The sequence below is a fragment of the Pinus tabuliformis genome, chromosome 4_1, assembly GCF_031772625.1.
Source record: "Pinus tabuliformis cultivar Carrire ecotype Pingquan chromosome 4_1, CPIR1, whole genome shotgun sequence".
Classification (NCBI taxonomy): domain Eukaryota; kingdom Viridiplantae; phylum Streptophyta; class Pinopsida; order Pinales; family Pinaceae; genus Pinus; species Pinus tabuliformis.
The window spans coordinates 519,600,616-519,621,268 of NC_142303.1; the positions used below are offsets into that span (position 1 = coordinate 519,600,616).

General features: G+C 38.6%; 1 protein-coding gene across 2 annotated transcripts in view; it reads right to left on the reverse strand.

The window, feature by feature from the left end:
• Window positions 1-866: 866 nt before the first annotated feature.
• The window catches only part of LOC149176860 (uncharacterized), a 42,746-nt gene continuing 22,959 nt past the window's right edge, over window positions 867-20,653 (reverse strand). Inside the window, exon 2 of one of the 2 annotated variants that reach the window (XM_089419986.1) lies at window positions 867-1,207. The gene's annotated coding sequence lies outside the window, so the exon portion shown is untranslated. Of the gene's footprint in view, window positions 1,211-20,653 lie in introns of both variants that reach the window. The other variant, XM_089419987.1, reaches the window with a different exon arrangement.

Genomic DNA, 20,653 nt, shown 5'->3' on the forward strand with positions numbered 1-20,653 from the left:
ACACATTGATAATTACACTTCATTAGACTGTTTACATACTCTTCTGAAAATGTCACTAGTTTAAATTTTGTAAATGCACTAGACTCCCTACCTCAATTAATCCTCAATTGATTTGGTAATCTATGTTTTTTTTTCTCCTTTAAACAATAAAAAGATATATTCTATTAACAAATCATGAAGAAATACACAAAAAAACATATTCATAATTTCCAGTAACCTAATATAACAAAATTTCCAACACATCCTAGAAAAAACAAATTATAACTTCCAACAACCTAATGTAACAAAATTTCCAACGCATCCTAGAAAAACACATTAATAATTATAAATCTATTTTAGTAATTTAACAATCAATTCTCAATTAATTTGATGTTTCGTTTTCTGGTTGTTGTTATTGAATGTTTTTTTACCAGTTTTTTTAGTGCGATTTTTTGTAAGTTTTTTCGGTATTCATTGAAATCACAAGTTTGATGGGTAACCCCTACAAAATAGAAGTGCCCTAGGGGTTTCTTAGGGTGTTGAATCCATATATAGAGTAAAAAAATTAGATTAAATATCACAAATCAAGATTTCACCACAAATTTTTGGGCCGGATTTTAGGATGGAAAACTCCAAAAGTCCCAGTAAAAACCACTCCGTTTTTGTAATAATAACCAAATATATTATAATAAAAAAATTGTACAAAATTACAATAAACATATATTCATAGTTTTCAATAACATTACGTAACATTTTTTTAATTATATTAATTATTTTTTAATATTTTAAAAAACATAACATTTTTATTTCTTTCTTTTAAATTAAAAATATCATTTCCATAACATGAAAAGTTACAACCATTTCTACTATGGTTTGCCTTAAGAGAAACCAACATATTAATTATATTAGTGAAGAATCCATAACCATTTTATCCAATATCAAGTCTTTCAGAATAACAATTGCAAAATGAAATCAAAAACTTGGCTCACCACCTATAACTCTCCAACCTATCATAGAACACAAAATGAAATAGACATCAAGCCTGAGTATGAGGCTTGTCCTCCCCAAATGCCTTAGTGAGAAGATATATAAACATATCCTTTTCTCTTAGCAGTGTGGGATAGCTGAAGGTAGCTAGCTGAAGGTAGGTAGCCATATAAGACATTGGGATTTGCTTGAGGGCCCTTTGAAGCTTAGTATCTCTCCTCCTCCTTGGAAGTGCCTGCTTCTGCTGAATTATAAAAAAAAGTTTGAAATTAACCCAGCAACAATGACATCAGAAATAAGATGAATACAAAATTAAGCCAACAAAAATAGGAAAACTCTAAACAATATGGTGTTTTCATTATATTTGGCTAATAATCTTTATAAAAAAATTACAATAAATATGTTCAACCACACATAAGATATAGGCACTTCTTAAAACCTTTTTTGTTTGGTTATTCCTCAGAAGTAATGAAACAGGTAAACGACCATGACCCAGAGCATCTGGCAATAGTGAAAGGCTGCTTTCTTAGGGACCTCTAGCAAGTAATTACAGGTGGTGTAGGTTTCTTTGAATAACAGTGATGAGTCAACCTACATTAACAAATATAAACCAGTAATAACTATACCACTACTAATTTGACAAAAAATAATTCCACTGTTAAAAATATATATATATAAACACTTAATCTATCCCAGAGTCAAGTGACCAACTACTCATAATTACAGATACCAAATACATTTACTAGTAATAATCTACAAATGAGAAGATCCCATTTTACGAACTGGAAATCGAGCTAGACACACACAGTGGGTGCATACATCGCCTTGCCAACTTTACATGATGTACATTATTGTTATGTTATACTGTTTTTTATTTTAATGCCGTAATTTACTTTTGGTGGTATTTTTATTTCAATGTTGTAAAACATTCTTTAATACAAGTGTCTAGTGAAAATATTAGATTGATCAGTGTATGAGTCAGAACACGTAGAAAGAATAAACCTGGAGAAACTGAAAAATTGCCTTGAAAACATTAATTCCCTTTGAAAAGAATGCAACCCACCCAAAAATAAAGAAAAACTAAAACTGAATGAAATGAAAATTAAGGTCCAGAAGTGTTTGGGCAACACATTTATCTCAGGGTATGACATTAAATTTATTGAATGAGGGGTCAAAGAACTAACCATCTAGTGATTTTCATCTTGTTATTTATCTTATTACTAAAAAATTTCTATGTATCTTTCTCTCTCAAAATAGGGAAAAGCTGGAAACCCAAAAATTCTTTGATTTTGATCTAACAACTTTTTCCTCGAATCTCTGCAGATCTAGAAATCGATTAGCCAATGAAAGTTGTGTTTCACTCTTTATGTTTGGCTATTTTTCTTTGGTCTTCCTTTACCCCTCCTAACCACAACAAGAATGCCAGAAAATAACAGTTCAAAATTAGTTTGTTTTATTTACTTCCATGCTTAGTTTAATTTTTTGTAGCATAGACTCTGTTGTTCAACAAGGCTGTTATTTTTTTCTCATATCGTTAGTCTTCCACTGAGTAGGGTAGAAAATGGTTTTGGTCTCTGTTTTGTATGGATTCTCATCTCAATTTGCAAGTTATTGATTCTCTACTTTACTGCCTCTGACATGGTTCCTAAAGTGATAACCCAAAGAAAATAATTTTGCTAAACTGATGTAAAATTTCTCTATTATAATGCAAAAACAACTTACCAAAAACAAAAAACTCTCTCTTTCTTAATTTCTCTCATCTAACGAGTGATTTAAACTTGATGAAATTTATTATAAATCTGTTCAAATTGGTTGAAATTGCTGATTTTTTCTCAATTTCTCTCATCTAACTAGTGATTTAATCCGGTCGGCTTAAATTTATCATAAATCTATTCAAATGGGTTGAAATTAATGAATTTCATTGCATAAATGGATTGAGCAAGGTAACAATCCTTATTAAACTCTAATACGAAATCTATAAATTTAATGTATATAATTTTTGAGTTTAATAAAAAAATACTGGCTTAACATTCCATTTTTCCAAAATTCTGGTAAAAGGTCATTGGTTTGAATTTCCATTAATTAGACCAGGTATGGAAGTGTAGAGTAAAGGTTGTCCCCAAAAACCCAAGGCCAGTAATTTAAGCTTCCATTATCTTGACGGGGTGAAAGGGATTTATGAGAGAGGTAGTCAAGATATGTGAAAGAAATCAAGGAAACCCTATCCAGAGAAAAGAGCGAGGGATAGTGTGTTTAATGTTGAAAATAGCAACAAGAAATGCTAAATATAGAAGTGATAAAAATAGCATTGCTATAGATAGCATTTCAGGATACAATCCAATTTTAGTTAGTCCCTAAACTAAAATTGAGATTTAAAATTCGAATTTGATCTTAGCAGCGATTTGAAAATTAATTAATTAATTCATCTTGAGTTAATTAGTTGGAGAAAATCAAACATGAAGTCTATGTGAAGACATGCCACAGTTTTCCCTTTGATTGAGGAAGTTATCCCTTGATTAAGGATATCATGATGAGTTTTACTTTGAGTTGTAATTAGTTAACTGAGTTAAGTCCAGTTATATTAGTTCCAACAGTTTGTGGAACTGATTGTGCATTCAGTTAGATAATGCATGCATGCATGTAACTACTACACTTCAGAGAACTTAATATTCTCTCATAAATAACTCATGCATGTCAGTTCAGTCAGAGACCTAGTTGAAATCAGATGATGGGACAATGTACTATCAGTTGTAGGAATATTCCATTGAGGATATCTCTTGCATGCAGAAGGAATTCATTCCTTGGAGATTGCGCAGTTACTTCTGAGTTTGGGGAGTTGTGTGAGAGGTTAATTTACACAAGTGGCAGCCAGAGGACCCAAGAGAAACTGCGCAAGTAAATAGGAGGCTTTGAGGATTGGAGGAAGGAATATGTTGTGTCTATTCAGTATATGAGCAACATTGAGGGATTGCACTGAGAGCTAGATAGCTTGTGAGCTAAATATTTGTGTAATCCGAACATATTTCCACTTGTATGATAATACAGAGATTAGGTTTTAGGTTGAGGCTTTCCCCAGAGTATTCTTCTATGTTCATGTGTGATTGATTTCTCATTCTCTGTTATATGTGTTCTATTTGATCTTGCTCAAAATTGATTAAGCTTCCGCAAGTTTGTTTGTAGAAGTAGATCAAGTATTTTGCTTTAGTATATTGCATTATCAGGTGATCTACAATGGGAATTTCTACATTTAATGCAGAGACAGCTACAGACTTGCATGGGACAAACATTCAAACTCAAAACTCGTGAGTCCACATCTTCTTATAGAACCTTATTCTTCCATTCTCATACTCCATGCGTTGTCATGTATTATGTTCCTTTATATTCAATGTTCAATCCGCTTTTACACCAAATCGCGAAGCCATTCTTATGACTTGATTTCATGCCACACCATTCCCATTCTCTGCAACTATGTATAATACAAATTAAAAATATAAAACACACCAGAGTTTACCTTTGTGCTCTGCTTTCAAGTCATTATTACAAAAATTATCTTCTCTAGAATTCTATGTATCTTGCAATTTTTGCTAGAGCTAATGATATCCGTCGATTAAATATCAGATTCCTTCATCACCTCTTCAACTGATTGATGAAAATGGGAAGCACTTCATCGCTGACACTCATAATGCTCTCTGCTCCACCATTCCTCCCAGGTCGATGAAATCAGGATTAACAAAAATATAAAAATATAATGCAGTCTTGTCAAAAGGGTAATGGTTATGGTCCTTAAATCTAATGCGGTCTGGTCAAATGAGTGATGGTTTTGGTATAAAATTTCTCTACCACGCCTTACTTCAAACGCTAATGGATCCAAGGAACCCAAAACTGAGCTAGATCGTAACTCTACACCACACTTGGCTTTGGTGCAAATAGATCTTCTCCTCCTGCGCAAGATCTGACCAAAGTCTCTCCCATCCTGGCAGTTTCTCTCGACCATTACAGAGTCCTGATAGGAATGCCAACTCTTCGGAAGACCAAGTAGAGCCAAGCTCACCAAGTCCTCATCATCGACAGTCACCCCCACACTTCCCAGCTCATCTCGACACTGAGTGAACTTCGTGAGATACTTGGGCATACTGTCTCCCTTCTCACATTTGATGTTTCTGAGTTTGTCCTTGAGCGCCAGCTTCCTCTGGTCACTCTTGCTTTGGAATAGATCTATCAACGCTTTCCACATCAAGTATGGTCCATAACAAAAGTTCTATACAAACCTCCGATCAAACCCCCATTTCAAACCTGACTTGGAACATAGACTAGTTCCTACAGTACCAAATCAGTCCATATATGTGCCAGACAACAGTGAGCTCAAGAAGATGATATTGATGGAGTTTCATGCGAAACCATATTCAGGTCACCCAGGCTATTAGAAGACACTTGCAACAGTGAAAACGTTTTACTATTGATCGAATTTGAAGAGAGACGTCGCAGAGTTAGTGGCTAGGTGCTTGGATTTTCAGTAGGTGAAGGCAGAGTGTAAGCATCCAAGTGGACTACTATAGTTGATTTCGATTTCAGCATGGAAATGGGAGGTCATTTCCATGGACTTTATCATAGGTTTGCTAAGGACATATAAGCAACATGATTCCATCATGGTTGTGGTGGATAGTTTGACGAAGGTAGCGCACTTCATTCCAGTGAAGTCTACATACTCAGTGAATGATGTAGCACAAGTCTTCATCAGAGATGTGCTGAGATTGCATGGTGTTTCGTAGAAGATAGTGTCAGACAAGGATGCAAAGTTCACTTACAAGTTTTGGAAGGAGTTGTTTGCGGGTTTAGATACAAATTTGGCCTTCAGTACAACTTATCATTTGTAGAGATATGGAAAGACAAAGCGGGTCAACAGGATATAAGAGGACATGTTGAGGATGTATGTGATGCATTAGCAGCGGAAGTGGGAAGCGTATCTTCTACTGGTAGAGTTCACTTACAATAATGGGTATCATGAATATTTTAGGATGAGTCTTTTTGAGGCATTGTACATGAGGAGTTGCGATACTCCCATCAGTTGGAGTGATCCAGTTAACAAGGTGTTGATTGGATCGTACATCTTAGCATAAATGGAACAGGAAATGCAAGTAATCAAGAATAATTTGAAAGAAGCACAGGATAGGCCGAAGAGCCATGAAGATCGGAACATGTTGTTTAAGGAGTTTTACGTTGGGGAGTAGGTGTACTTGTGCATCAAGCCGAAGAAGAGCTCCTGCAGATTGGATCATGTGCCAAGTTGGCACCTCATTTTTGTCAGGATTCATGAGAGGATTTGTCCAGTAGCCTATCGAATTGCACTTCCTTCAACAGTGAAAGACCATGATATTTTCCATGTGTCATTGCTTAAAAGGTATGTTAAAAATGTTGATCATGTGGTTGATTGGTTTGTATTGCAGGTGGATTCAGAAGGAGAATTCTAGTCGGAACCTCAATGCATTTTGTAGAGAAAGACGCTCATGCTCCGAAACCAAGAAATCGAGCAGGTTTAAGTGCAGTGGAAGCACTTTGGGCCCGATGAAGCTACATGGGAGATGGAGGATCAGATGCGGGCTATGTATCCTTCTCTATTCGTTGGTTGAGCGAATGTTTTGGTATATGTATATGGTATATGTACATATGTATATGGATGTAAATACCACCACAATTTGTGTTATAAAGCTCCAATAAGCGGTATGGGCATCATGTCATTATGGTTATTTTTTTGGTTTGCTTCTCAGTAGGTTGATCATTGTAAATACTGCAATGAGCTAAGTTATAAAGCTCCATGCAAAGTATGTTTTGTTTACAATGGTTTTATGGTTGTAGGTGTTATTGAATACCGAGGACTATGTTCCCCCAAGGGGGAGGGTTTTGTAATAGCCCTTGTAAAAAATCCATGTAAAAATTAATAAAGGTAAAATAAGACCTTGGTCATGGGACACGTATTCCAAGCTAAATGTTGGGAAAACTATAGTGATTGGGGATCTCTTGTGATTAATTAAAGGATAAGGAAATTGGCAAAGGTAATGGCTAAGGCTTTGGAAAGGAAAAGTGGCATTTATTGGCATTTATTTAATAAAATAATGGAAAATAGGAGAAAAGGAAGGTGAAAGGTCACAAGTCGCATGTGAGGAGGAAAATGAAGGAAAATAATGTAAAATGAAGAAACGGAGACGTCATTGATAACAAGGCTTTTTAGGATTAGTTTGTAACATTTTTTCAGTTCATTTTTGGAGTGCTCCCTCTATTCTCTCTCTCTCTCTCTCATACTTTTGGAAACTTAGATTTTCTTGGAGAACTCTTGGAGGAGTGTGGCATACTTGAATTTTTGGAGCAAGAAGGCAAAGGAAGAGCAAGAAAGTACAAGAGGACATTGAGATCAACAACTACAATAGGTTTTTCTTGTGGGTACCTAGTTGCATGTATGTTTTCCTCACTAGTTTTGACACGCATGGCATATGCATGTGGTTTCTTAGTTATGATCTCTCATTGGCATAGAGGATTTCCTAGATTTGATGGTGGATTTGCCTAGCCTTGCCATATAGCCATGGTGTTGTGGGTAATAATTTTGTTTTATGATTAGTTTTCTTGTGCCTTTGGTTGTGGGTTGAGTTATTAGTTCCTGGAAGCCTTAGTTGGATAGACGCTTTAAAATCACTGTAACATCTTAGGTTGAGTTACTAGTCCTAGAATCCTTGGTGGAAAAACACTCTAGAAACCTTTAGTGGGTTGAGTTACTATTCCTGGTATTCCTATTTGGACAAACACTCTAGAAGCTTGGTGGAAATTGTGGGTTGAGTTACTAGTCCTGGAAGCTTTGGTTGGAACAAATGCTCTGGAGCCGTGGATAGCTTGGGTAGAGACCAATCTGGTGATGGTTAGTGATGTTCATCCATGAGGTGGAATCATTGGTTGAGGGTTGAGGTAGTTTGGCCTTTGGAATCCCTGGATGGTTTTATTGATTTTTTTTATGAGATCCCACAATCATACTTGGAATATGATATGGGGATGACTGGCTAAATGAAAGATTTGGTTCAGCCTAGTCTAGTCGGGTGGTTCATGGAAGTACCATACTTGGTTAGCTTATGAAATCATCAATAAAAGCTCTCTTTATCCTTGGCATTTTATGGGTAAATATCCTTGTTTATATGGTTGTTATACCCTTGATATTTCTATTGGTTATATGCTTGTTAGGAATGAATTCTATGATAGTGAAAATGTATGGCTCTCATCATGTTTTGGTTCATCACTTAATGTACAATGAATATATGTCTTAATAGATGGTAATTCAGTTATTGTGATGAGGCATCAATGCTTCTTAGTCATTCTTAGATAAGTATGAGACCCTTATGCTTAGATATGTTGTTTAAACCTGTAGATTTCATTTTGTTACATGTTTGACGAAAGTCCAGTCATGGCTAGAAGGGGTCCAGTCAAGTCCTTGTTCAAGTAATTTCATTTGTATCATTGTTTCTATGTTATATTTCATTTCTAGAAGTTTCATGGAGTTCTAGGCAATGACCTAAGCCCTGGACTTGAAAATGTGGCACATAATTTGGAGACGTAGGCACAGAACTACTTGGGAAAGTCCCCAGCCACATGCATACTCATGCTTTGGGAGTGACTATAGGGTTCCAATCACACTCATGACCATGTTATGGGAGAGAACAAGGGTTTAATGCAATAAAAGGTCATTTTATCTTAGCGGCTAGTCACTTGGGAGGTTTGGATGGCTCCCGGGGGTTCTGCAATATGTTTAGAAGGTCTCTGTAGTGCGTTATGTCGGTTCACTTCCTTAACTGACACAAGGGGAGTTGAATCATGTCATAGTAACTCTTCGTCACATGTTTATCCCGATTGGTCAGTTACTTGGGTAGATGTGAGAGGAGGGTGGCTACAATAAAAGGGTGGAATTACATAATTGAGTAATTTCTCATAAATATTTTGTCAAAATTTTATAATTATGAGATAATAATTATTTCATAATTGAGACAATTGAGAAAAATCTCATAATTTTGAAAAAGGTTCCCAGAGTTTTTCATTCCCAATGATATCAACTTAACCCACTTGTGTATGATTTGGTTAGGGGTCCACTATTGTAGAATTCTCCTAACTTCTCAAGCCCCTAGATGTATAGATACATTCTCCCAGAGGATAGAAGGAAACTATATAATCTCACCAAGATGAAAGGGGGTTAGAGAGGGGATCCATATTATAGTGCAAGATATCTACTGTATTGGGAGGAGAAGACCATGCTACAAGCTTGAGGAGAGTATCTCACATGTGAAGGTATACATTTTGTATCAATTTTCTTTCATGATTAATAGAATTGAATGTTCTCTCCTATCAGATCTAAATGTATAATTTATTGTTCATGTTTATGTTCATTTGTTTAAGCTAACAATCCTCTACTGAAGGCCATTTGTGTTCCTTGTTAGGTGGTGAATATGCGAAGGTTTTGCATCTAATGTGGAGGATGGGATCTCCTGGTCAGGGTGAGAATTTTTCCATCAGACCCAACATCCGCCACCAATCTGTGAGGATTTCAGGTGCTCACCTTAAACCCTTGATAGAGAAATTTATGCATGGATGATCGATTTGATTGATTGATTTAGGGATTCATTGATTTGTTCACTTCTTGCCATGTAATCCTCTGTTGTCGGGTAGCCTTGTTAGGGCCAAGACTATGGAGCAATAGTTCGTAGTTGTTGTGCATTAATTGCTGCAATACCACATCCAACAAGTACCTATTATGTATAATTTTGAGAAGACCCACGTTGATAAAAATTGAATATACATAAAAAAAAGTGTGTTCAATTTTTTTTTTAACATATATTCATTTTTTATCAATGCAAGTCTTCTCAAAAGTATGCATAATGGGTACTCGTTGGATGTCGAATTTAAATCCACATATGACTGTCTATACTTGAAATTTGAGTAAACTTATAAGGAGATAAGCCAAAAATACAATTAGAAAAAAGTAGTTTTCTCCTTTTCCCTCCAAAATTCTTAACTCTTATTTTATTGTTTTTCCTTAGGAGACCACTTTTAGGCTAAAATTTCCTCTAATGTGTGTTTGTGTGTGTATAAAACATGTGGCATCCGTAAAATGTCAATCCATTTATTATGGATTAGAATACAACCGTAGTTCCTTAATATAAACTACAAAACCACCACGCAACAAAAAATTCTAAAGGAGAAAACCATGTTCCGCAACCACCAAAAATGGATGCAAAAACTTGGACATTTTTTTCTTTTTTTGGGTCCTTCACTCAAAACCTCCCTAGCTCGTTGTGTTCAACACAACATACAATAGCTAGTGATAGTCATGCAAATAATATAACACATGTCTAGCAAATTAATCACGTATTTTAACCCCCGACACTGTCACAAAATCCAATGCTATGTTGAAGAGTTTAGTTCTTAAATGAATGAAGGGAAATTCCCAATCAGGCATGTTATTTAGGATTTTAGTCCTTGTATATATGTTTGCAATCTCAATATTTACCATGATCCAAAGATTCATGTAGTAATAGTTGACTAGGCTTGTCAAAATTGAAGCATATTAAAGTGAGTCCAAACGTAGGATGCACTTGGATAATGGGAAGATGTTTGAATGACAAAGGCATACTTCTATGTGTAGTATCAATTGAAACTAAAGTTGTTGCCATAAATTTCTCTATAGAGATAAGGACCTGTTTTGGCTCTACAGTTTTCAAAGTAAATAATATAAGTCCACAAAGGGATGGTTATATTACATATGATTTAAAAGTTACCATGGGAAATCTATTATTAATATAGTGATCAACAAATCTAAATGGAAGCCAAATGTACAACGAGGTTTATGAAGCACTCCATCGTGTTTTATACCACCCATTCCATCTTTATAAGGAAACAAATAGAGAACATAAAGAGATCGTGGTCTCCCCTTCTATTATTCCAAGTGAATATTCCATTAAGAGTTTCCACATCTACCATATGCATGATGTGAATAACTTCTTTGAAGAGGCCAACCTCAGTCCAGCCTATTTAAACCATCTTTTTTTCTTCCATGGGTTTGATTAGATTAAAATCACCTCCTGTGATCCATAAGGAGGGGTTGGAGACTAAAATTATTCATAATTTTTTGTTTTTTTACTTACCAAATGTGGCCTATATACATTGGTGATGAATACTTCCTCTGAGGTACCTTCCAGGTTGAATCACACCATCAGAATACATGGAGATACAAATAAGTTTGTTAAGTTGACTTCTTCCAGGTTCCACAAGATTGTCAAGAAGTTAACATGACCCAAGGCATCAAATGTTATTGATCCAGAGCCTTTCCAAATTTTAGGGGTTAGCTCGGTTATCATTTTGCTAAAACACTTAGTTTATCGCAACATTATAATCATTGGAGAATATTTCTTGATTTGTTCTCTAAGGAGACTCTGCTCATTGATATTGTTGAGGCTTTAAATATTCCAAGAAATTAGATTCATGATAGTTTATGTTTATCAAAGGGGAACACCTTTGTAATCAACAATATTTGACCCAAATTGTGTAGAAATTTTGAATAATTTAACACATATTCAATGGAGATTATCCTGATCATGTACTATTGCAGAATACATACACAATACATAAGCTCCTCTACGTTGATCATCAATATAGCAGCATCAATAACAATAAAACATCAAGAGCATTCACACATTAACACAGTATGTAACCCGGGGAAAGCATCTCACTAAAAACCCCACACTATCTGTATATTAATGATTGAGAACATGTAACATTACAAAGTACAATGCTTATCACAAGCAATCTAGTACCAGCTCCACCTGTTACACACAATACAGCTCAGATCTGATCTCCAAATCTATTCCACTGCTTGCCTGCCTCCACTGCTCAATACCTATTCAAGAATGAATGAGAATGGTTTACCAAACTCGTATTTCACCTGCAAAGAATCACTCACACTCTGTAAGACGTGAGCACAGGCTACAAACTGGGCAAATACATGAGCAAACTCATTGGCATACTCAATCCCTTGATTGTGCAAGATCTGATGCACAACTATAGTCACAACTGATAGCAATCTGATTCTCTAACACCTGTCCCTGCTGAACTGAACATGCACTGACATGCAACTGAGTTAACTGATGTATTCTATAGTTGCATTATGAGTTAATAACTTGTGAATTAATTAATAACTAATTCACCCAACTCATCTCTAGTCTATTTTCCAGTTAGACTAAATACAACCAGTTTAACAAAGCTAAACTGAACACAACTCCATCAACTCCACAATCAACTCCACCAAACTCAACTGATTGAGTTCTAACTGAAGTCATGCATGCAACAACTCAACTGACTCATAAGAAAAGTGTACTTCCTTCTGACAGCTGCATGGGCCACATCTGTAGCTCAAACTGAAGTGCTCCAAGAGAATAAGATCAAGTTTATAGTCCAAATATTATTATGAGACAATAATATTTGACTTTTCTATTTTTGACAGCCAGTCTAAAAATAGACTTTGATCACCCACATTGTGATCACTCACACTGTGGTCACCCACACTGTGATCAAAAATAGAACTTGCGCCATGATTTGCCTGTGGGCCCACTTAGTGAAGGCAACTCTTTTCACTAAGCTCCATCATCTTGTTGCAATCTCAACACTCCCTCTTGACAAGATATGGATTATCAGCAACCCCTATCCTGCCTCGGTGGTACTCGAATTTGCTCCTGGTGAGAGCCTTCATCAGAATATCAGCATCCTGATCCTCCATTGGAATGTATGAAAGCAACATGATCCTCCACTGCACACAATCTCTGATATGATGGTACCTGATGTCAATATGCTTAGATCTATCATGAAATATAGGATTAGCTGAGAGTTTAATGCAACTCTGGTTATCACAGTAAATCACAGTAGGATCCAAATGAGAACCGAACAAACCAACCAGGATCTTCCTCATCCATATAGCCTTGCATGCAGCCAAACTTGCTGCCATATACTCGGCCTCCGCTGAACTGAGTGCCACGGATCTCTGCTTCCTGCTGTACCAAGAAACTGTTGTCGATCCAATACTGAAGACCCCTCCCGATGTGCTCTTTCTGTCCGTTGGGCTCCCTGCCCAATCTGCATCCGTGAAGCCACATAGCTTCACCTCATCCTCCTCTCTGTACCATAAACCATATCCCGATGTGCCTCACAAGTAGCGCAATACATGCTTGCCCGCCTTCCAGAAGAGCTTGGTAGGCTTAACCATAGCTTGTGAAAGCTGGTTAACTGCATAGCATATATCAGGTCGTGTATTGACCAAATACATAAGTGACCCCACCAACTATCGATAAACAGTGGCATCCACTTCTTCTCCCGAAGTGGCATCCTCCTTCCTCCAACCTCCAGGAAGAGGAGTATCAACAGGCTTGCAGCCATGCATGTTGAACTTCTCCAGTATCTCCCGAGCATACTTGCCCTGAGAAACAAACAGTCCACCACTGCGCTGCCATATTTCCAATCCTAGGAAATAGTGAAGGAGGCCCAAGTCCTTCATCTCAAACTCTGTAGCAAGATCCTTCTTGCATGACAGTATCAACAGCTCATCACCCGTTAGAATCAAATCATCAACATACAGTACAATGATAGGAAACTTACCCTCCACCACAATCTGGTATAGGTTAGGATCCGCCTCGCTCTTGGAGAATCCAAGTCCTGTGAAATAGTTGTCTATCCGTGTGTACCAAGCACGTGGTGCTTGCTTCAACCCATACAGCGCTCTCTTGAGCCTGCACACATGCGACTCGCTGCTGAAGACCTCAAAGCCTTCGGGTTGCTCAATGTACACCTCCTCCTCAATGACTCCGTTGAGGAACGCAGTCTTCACATCCATCTGATGAATGTGCCATCCCATGTGCGCTAAGAGAGCAAGAATTGTCCGTATGGAAGAATACCTTGCGACAGGTGCAAAGGTCTCCTCATAATCGGTCCCCTCTATCTGTGAAAAGCCTCGGGCAACAAATCTTGCCTTGTACTTCTCCACACTCCCGTCAGCTGCCTGCTTGATCTTGTAGATCCATCTCGAACCCACCACTGATTTCCCTTCCGGTCTAGGAACAATCTCCCATGCACTGTTTCTGACAATAGAATCATACTCTTCCACCATGGCGTCTACCCATGCGGGATCCTCCACAACTTCCTCGAAAGAGGATGGCTCAGTCACAACACACTTGCTCATCAGAGCCATGTATCCAGTGTACCGATCAGGTGACTGTCTCTCCCTGCGTTGGGCTATAGGTGGTCCTACAACTTTCTCTGCATCTTAAGCCAGTCGCTCAGCTTCTGTCAAGCGCTTTCGCCCTTTGATGGTTGGCGCTGCATGAGTGGTCTCTTCCACTCCATGAACCTCATCCTGTGGCTGATCCACGTCTTCAAGCTCATCCTTAGGAACTAATATCTCCTCATCTGCATGCAATTGTAGCTCCCTCTCAAGCGAACACTTCATGGCTTTCTCCTCTTGAAATTTTATATCCCGTCGCACGACAGTTTTACCACTGTCTGGCAAATACACATGATAGTTGTGGGGCGTATCAGTGTACCCCACAAATATCCCAACCTCTGCGGTCGACTCCAACTTCTTCCTGGCATCCTTCGTCACATGCATGTAAACGTTAGCACCAAAAATCCTCAAATGAGAAAGATCAGGCTTCTTACCAGAATAAGCCTCCTCGGGTGTACTCATGCCAAGTATCCTATGAGGACAACGGTTCTGCACATAAACTGTTGTATTTCATGCTTCCGCCCACAAGTGAAGGGGTAGGCCCTGATCATGCAACATTGCTCGTGCAGCACCCACAATCGTTCTGTTCTTCCGCTCAGCTACCCCGTTCTGCTGTGGGTTATGGGGAGCTATGAGCTCTCTTCGAATCCCTTCTGCCTTGCAGAAATCCTTGAACTCGTCTGAGATGTATTCACCACCATTATCACTCCTAAGAGCCTTCACCTTCTTCCCCAACTCCTTCTCGACCAGTGCTTTGAATTCACAGAACTTTGAATATGTCTCGCTCTTCTTCTGCATGAAGAAGATCCAGCACTTACGAGAGAAATCATCAACAAAAATCACATAATACCTGTGTTTTGTTGTCGAAGCAACTGAGAAAGGTCCACACACGTTTGTGTGAATTCTCTCAAGGATCGTCGTGGCACGACTATCCTTCTCGTGAAAGGTGGCTTTCACAAACTTCCCCAAAGTACACCCCTTGCACTGATCTGACTGCGCAAGTGTGCCTTTAGGAATCCCTGTAGTGATTTGATGCAGTATCTTCAAGGCTCCATGGTGAAGGTGACCCAATCTCCTGTGCCACAACTCGCCATCATCCCGGCTCACCAATCCTTCTGCCTTGCCCGCCATTGCTGCGCATCCATCTACATGCAACTGATAAAGGTTCCTCACTCGAACCCCTATCTTCCGGGTCTCACCAGTTGTCTTGCTGCGCAGGAAAGCCTTTCCCTCGCTGAAAACAACATCATACCCCTTGTCTTCTAACATCGCCACTGAGATGAGATTCTTCTTCAATCCTGGAACATGCATGACTTCCTTCAATACGAAGGGTTTACCAGACACCCTCTCAAAGGAAATGGTACCGATACCAGTCGCACTGTATCTACCATCATCGCCCATCTCAATGTGCACTCCAAGATCTTTGTCCTCCAGATCAGAGAACAAATCTCTATCTCCCATCATGTGAAAAGACGCACCACTATCCAAGAACCACACTGATCCCATCACACTTGAAACCAGGCATGCGATCAATGAAAAATCAAGCTCAAACTGTGAGGCTAGAGCCTCTCCTGCTGAAGATCCAACAACCTACTTGTTCTTCTTCTTCTGCGGAGAATTAGTGGCATAGTGTCCGTGCTGGTGACAGTGAAAACACTTCACCTTGGACATATCCTGCTTCTTGCCTTTCGCACCAGACTGAGAAGCTTTCTTGCTCTTCCCTTTCTTTGCTTTGGCAGCCAAAGCACAATTCTCTTCATCAGCTCCCTTTGATGAAGATCCGTCCCTGGTACTCCGCCTGATCTCCTCCTGCACAAGATCTGACCATAGTCTTTCCCATCCTGGCAATTTCTCCCGACCATTGACAGAGTCCTGATAGGAATGCCAACTCTTCAGAAGACCAAAGAGAGCTAAGCTCACCAAGTCCTCATCATCGACAGTAACCCCCACACTTCCCAGCTCATCTCGACACTGAGTGAACTTCGTGAGATACTTGGGAATACTGTCACCCTTCTCGCATTTGATGTTTCTGAGTTTATCTTTGAGTGCTAGCTTCCTCTGATCGCTCTTGCTTTGGAATAATTCTGTTAATGATTTCCACATCAAATATCGAGTAGCCTTTCCATGGAGGCTGGACACAATGTGATCCTTCACGCCCTCCAATAGAATCCTTCGACATGTTGCGGTCTTCTTTTGCCAAACTTCCGCCTCAGCAGCATCAGTGGGCTTTGGGATATCCGTATCTATGAACTCCTTCAGCCCGTTATCATCCAATACTGCCTCCATCCTGTCCTTCCATGCAATATAGTTTGAGCTGCCCTCAAGAGCATACTCTAATCGCAATCCGTTGAAAGACATTGCTGCGTTGTCACCAAGAAAACACTGCTGCAAATTCGAATTCCACCAGCAACCAACTCAACCGCCTCGGATCTAAGATTCGTGAGAACACAATATTTCTCGTACAAAGATTGACTGTATGGGCATTCACTGGATATCTCACCTTCCAAAGGAAGGATGAATCCAGAGGCTACCTGGCCCGATTACAGACTCTGCCTGAAGAAATAGAATGTAAACACTTCGTGAATAGTAGAACTGATGATCAACAGCTCCGATACCATGTAGAAACTTTTTCTACAAATCATCTAGCTCTGATACCATGTAGAAATTTTGAATAATTTAACACATATTCAATGGAGATTATCCTGATCATGTACTATTGCGGAATACGTACACAATACATAAGCTCCTCTACGTTGATCATCAATATAGCAACATCAATAACAATAAAACATCAAGAGCATTCACACATTAACACAGTATGTAACCCGGGGAAAGCATCTCACTAAAAACCCCACACTATCTGTATATTAATGATTGAGAACATGTAACATTACAAAGTACAATGCTTATCACAAGCAATCCAGTACCAGCTCCACCTGTTACACACAATACAGCTCAGATCTGATCTCCAAATCTATTCCACTGCTTGCCTGCCTCCACTGCTCAATACCTGCTCAAGAATGAATGAGAATGGTTTACCAAACTCGTATTTCACCTGCAAAGAATCACTCACACTCTGTAAGACGTGAGCACAGGCTACAAACTGGGCAAATACATGAGCAAACTCATTGGCATACTCAATCCCTTGATTGTGCAAGATCTAATGCACAACTATAGTCACAACTGATAGCAATCTGACTCTCTAACACCTGTCCCTGCTGAACTGAACATGCACTGACATGCAACTGAGTCAACTGATGTATTCTATAGTTTCATTATGAGTTAATAACTTGTGAATTAATTAATAACTAATTCACCCAACTCATCCAGTCTATTTGCCAGTTAGACTAAATACAAGCAGTTTAACAAAGCTAAACTGAACACAACTCCATCAACTCCACCAAACTCAACTGATTGAGTTCTAACTGAAGTCATGCATGCAACAACTCAACTGACTCATAAGAAAAGTGTACTTCCTTCTAACAGCTGCATGGGCCACATCTGTAGCTCAAACTGAAGTGCTCCAAGAGAATAAGATCAAGTTTAGAGTCCAAATATTATTATGAGACAATAATATTTGACTTTTCTATTTTTGACAGCCAGTCTAAAAACACTGTGATCACTCACACTGTGGTCACTCACACTGTGTTCAAAAATAGAACTTGCGCCATAATTTGCCTGCGGGCCCACTTAGTGAAGGCAACTCTTTTCACTAAGCTCCATCATCTTGTTGCAATCTCAACAAATTGATGATATTTTTTCCTAGTTATTGCAGCTTTTGGCTACTGGATTTTCATCCCTTGTTTTTCTCTGGTTTAGGGATACATAAAGGATCTTTTGATTGATGGGTGTGAATCCTTAATTGGGAAGGGGAAGGGATGGATCCGAAGGGTTCCTGATGGTGCTAATAGTGGGTGTTTAAGAGTGATTTTCGAATGAGTGGCACTTGAGACTCAGGAATGGAGGGAGGGTCCTCACCATGCCAAGAATTATTAATTGTAGAAAATCCTGCAAATTCACAAGCTCATGCAATGTACTAAAGCACAGGACAAGAATCTACTTCTACTTGCAACCAAAGAAAGTCAATAGATTGATGAAAACAATATGAACAAGAAGAAGATAAATCAATGGCACATAACACAAGATGTATTTGGAGAAATCCACTGCTCAAAACCCTGCTATCTGTATTGCATATATCATAAATATGAGTGAAGATACAAACCATGTTCCCACTAGAAAAATTCCGCACAAGTATTCTCAACTCTCTTAGCTCACAAGCTAGCTCAATTTAAATCCTTAGCCTATTCATCGACTCTCCAAGCCCCTAATCTCTTGTGTAATTCCTAGGATGAATAGCCCATATTTAAAGGGAATTCATGCTTCTAAAACTCCACAATCCAAACATAGGTCCTTCTCTGATTGCATGCATCATATTTACATCTCAATAAATCACACAACTGATAGTACAATGTCCCTGTACTCTAGTATCAACTAGGTCTTTGTCATAATCGACATGAATAAGTTTCTGATGAGGGAATCTTCAGTTAACTAGAGTGACATTTGTGGATGCACTAATGCACCAACTGATTGTTAAACTCTTTATTAGCTCCACAAACAATTTGAAACTAATTTAACTGAACATAACTCAGTAAACTGAGCTATCTAATTAACAACTCAATTTAAACTCATACTAGACCCCTAAGACCCCTAAAACTTAGGGAGAACATCTACATGACTTCAAAAAGACTTACAACTTGAAATTCCTAAGCTAATTAAGTTAATTAAACTTAATTAACTATTTACAAGTTGCTATGAGAATAATTCGATTTTAATTCACAATTTAAATTCAAGGACAAATTTAAACTGGAATTTCTTTTTACCATTTCTCAACACTCCCTCTCAACAAGAAAGGGATTATCAGCTACCTCAATCCTCTCTTTGTGAAACTTGAATTTACATATTGACAATGCCTTTGTTAAAATGTCAGCATCTTGCTCCTCCATGGGAATGTACTCTAACAACATGATCCGCCTCAATACACAATCTATGAGATGATGATATCAAATATCAATGTGCTTGGACCTATCATGAAAAAATGGATTTTCAAAGAGTTTGATACAACTTTTCTTATCGCAGTAAATCCCTGTTGGATCCATCTGCTGACCAAAAAAACAACCAGGATCTTACTCATCCAAATGGCCTCATGCGTTGCCTGACTTGCAACCATGAACTCTGCCACCGTTGCACCGAGTGCAACCAATCTCTGTTTCCTACTGTACCAATAAAATGTCGGTGACCCAATACAAAAATCCCTCCTGATGTGATTTTCCAGTTGGATGGACTCCCTGCCCAATCTGCATTTGTGAAGCCTTGAAGCTTCACTCCCTTTGTCCGTCTGTACCATAATCCATACTGAGAAGTTCCCCTGAGGTATCTCAACACATGCTTTGGTGCCTTCCAATACAGCTTGGAAGGTCTAACCATCGCTTGACTATGCTGGTTAATTGCATAACACATATCTAGTCGTGTGTTCACCAAGTACATGAGTGAACCCACAAGTTGCCTATAAACATTAGCTTCCACTAATTCCCTTAAGTAGCATCATCCTTCCTCTAGTTACCTACTAAAGGAGTCTCCATGGGTTTGTTACTCTCCATGTGGAATCTCCTGAGTATCTCGTTGGTATACTTTCCCTAAGACACAAACAACTCCCCATCTCCCTTCCATACCTCCATGCCAAGAAAGTAATGCATGAGCCCCATTTCCTTCATCTCAAACTCTCTTGTAAGGTCATCCTTGCAAGATTTGATCAGTTGATCAACACCTATTAGTATGAGATCATCAACATAAAGTACAATGATCAACAGTTTACCTTCCACCACTATGTCGTATAGGTTCACATCTCATTCACTCTTCGTGAAGCCTAACTCGGTGAAGTAGATATCTATCCTAGTGCACCAAGCACAGGGTTCTTGCTTCAGCCCATACAATGCTCTCTTGAGCCGACACACATGTGATTCACATTCGAAGGTCTCAAAACCTTTGGGCTTCTCTATGTACACCTCTTCGTCAATCATGTCATTAAGGAAGGTTGTCTTCACACCCATCTGAAGTATCTTCCAACCCACCTGTGTTGATAGTGCCAATATAGATCTAATTGAAGAGTTCCTTGCAACATGAACAAAAGTCTCATCATAGTCAATCCCCTCTACCTATGAAAAGCCATGGGGCACAAATCTAGCCTTATGCTTCTCCACACTATCATCTGTAACTTGCTTTACCTTATAAATCCATTGGGAGCTCACCACGAACTTATCCTCTGGTCTTGGGACCACATACCAAACACTATTACGAACTATAGAGTCATACTCCTCCACCATGGCATCAACCCAAACC